General features: G+C 36.8%; 1 long non-coding RNA gene across 1 annotated transcript; it reads right to left on the bottom strand.

The window, feature by feature from the left end:
• Positions 1-309: 309 nt before the first annotated feature.
• On the bottom strand, positions 310-1,660 carry LOC107683337 (uncharacterized). Its single transcript, XR_001633708.1, has 3 exons — positions 1,228-1,660; positions 1,022-1,118; positions 310-470 (listed from the first exon to the last, which is right to left on the bottom strand). It is a non-coding gene; the product is annotated as an uncharacterized LOC107683337 (long non-coding RNA).
• Positions 1,661-2,271: the final 611 nt, after the last annotated feature.

Genomic DNA, 2,271 nt, shown 5'->3' with positions numbered 1-2,271 from the left:
GTGTCACATGATATGCTGATTTGTGCTCAAGAAACATTGATTATTATTATCAGTGTTGGATGCAGCTGTCCTGCTTAATATTTTTGTGGAAACCGATATCAGGATTGAGAACATTCAAAAGAACAGCATTATTTATTTATTGATATCATTATTTAAACAGTATTTATTTGAAAGTGCTAAAAAAAAAAGAATAATAATAAAAAAATTGTACGTCTTGACTGTCAGTTTAATATGTCCCTGCTGAATAAAAGTAATAATTTCTTTCTTTCTGACACCAAAACTTTGGAATAGTAGTGTATGTTATTAGAAAAAAAAGCACTGATGGTGTTCTGGACATCTTGCTGTAAAGGTGTTCTTCTTACCTCTCCTGAATAATCCTTCTCCACACTTCTGACTGGTTCACAAAGTCCCTCAGGTTGTCATTGGTGATGATAACCCCACCTGTCTTCTCAGCCAGATGAAGTAGGAATCTGTGAAGAAGGTCATAGATCAAGCAGGGCATCGAGAAAAACCTAGGGCATGTATAAAACATTGTGTAGATTTCATCCTCAACGTTCTCAGATTTTCCAATTCTACCCACTTGCTCTTGAAATAACCATTAAATGGAGAACACAACACCTGTTTTTATTATGCATGATTTCATCGGCATATAATTTCCATATTCATATCAGCATCCAGATAGGAAAACAGATGACACACACTGAAAATATATGTCTGTAAATATCTGTGCCGATACAAGAGACAATATGCAGTGTGCATATTTCTACATCAACTTTATTTTTTGTAAACTCCGATGTGTGCATGGGAAATGGTTTATGCACTTTGATATCCCATCTCTATGCTGTGCGTAGACATCTTTTATACACACTATAAAAGAGTACATTTGTGTGATTTCCAGAAACATTATTGAAAATCAGTATGCAAATGAATCTAAGCCACAAGTTAAATACTATTTTGTCTGGTAATGTGTTGAGGAACAGACTTCTGTTCTAGTTGACTTTTTAGCGGCTGGATCTTGTACCTGTCATCATGGGAGGAAATTCTCTGCCCACACACTTCTCTAGATGGAGTGAAAGAAAGGAGTCGCAAGTTTTCCAGCTGGGTCAGAAAGTGTTGTTCTGCAACAATATATGTAATATGTCACATTTCTGACTAGAAATTTCAAGTCAAATTATATGTATATATATATATTGCTGGTCTAATGACAGAATGAAACTGAACTCCTACCAGTGATGTTGGGGTCTTTTTTCTGTCTCCACTGAGGAACAAAGACAGTGATTTCACGGTGCCCTCGGTGCCAAAACGCCTCTACAGCGATGGCGATTCCACGACAAGAAAAGATTCGATGGAGTCCATGTCTAGTGAGAGCAAACAGGGAAGTGAAAGGTCATAACCAGTTTGGAATACCATGCTATCAAACTACTCATACAATTTTAGCAGTATCTAGACATACGTTGTGCACTGAGTTAACCTTTTCTGTGTACATGGAAGGTTTGGAGGACCTATTGCTTTTGTCAAAATGTAGTGCATTGAGTGGGATACTGTAGCCCACAATGCAACACAATGTTTCCACTTTACTTTCCATTTATGGATGTGCAGACATAAATAAACCATGTAGTGAGGTCATTTGAAAACAGTGTAACTGCTGTTTTTTAAACATTTATCACTGCATTCTGTATCCAGAATTTTAAATTACTAGGCAGTATACAATATATTCCCTTATGTAGTAAAATGTATAAGAGGTGTAATTCATTCACATTCAAACATGCTAAATTCAACTAGAGGGCTGATTAAAAAGACAAAAGTTCCCTCCTGAATATCAATTTGCTCGATCAGGAAACTGCTCTGCATTTAATTTCACAATGCATCTACCACTGATAGAGAGATAAGTACATATGTAAATGCATTTGAGAACAGTGCTAGAAAATTTACTTCCTTTTACCTCGTCAAGTCTTGATTAGACACAACTGACGCAAAAGAGTGCAAAAATAGACACACATCTCCATCCATTCAAAACGCTCAGACAAAATGACACACGCATACAGATGTGCAGCCATCTACAAACACCACCCCCTCCCAGTCCACACACAGTCACAGACACACAAACTGAACCACAGAGGGGTCACAGGGAAGTTCCCTCTACGAGAGAAAGTTATTTTAAACAGGAAGGGTTACAAAATCAACGACCGCTGACGTAAAGAGTCAGATAACTTTCCCAGTCTGGAAATGTAAATTGCTAAATATACAAAAAAAAAAAAAAACCTTTAATTT

This window comes from Sinocyclocheilus anshuiensis, unplaced genomic scaffold (assembly GCF_001515605.1).
Source record: "Sinocyclocheilus anshuiensis isolate Anshui unplaced genomic scaffold, SAMN03320099.WGS_v1.1 C33195189, whole genome shotgun sequence".
NCBI lineage: Eukaryota > Metazoa > Chordata > Actinopteri > Cypriniformes > Cyprinidae > Sinocyclocheilus > Sinocyclocheilus anshuiensis.
The sequence above is the reverse complement of the archived record's forward strand: the minus strand, read 5'-3'. Positions and strand labels throughout refer to the sequence as shown.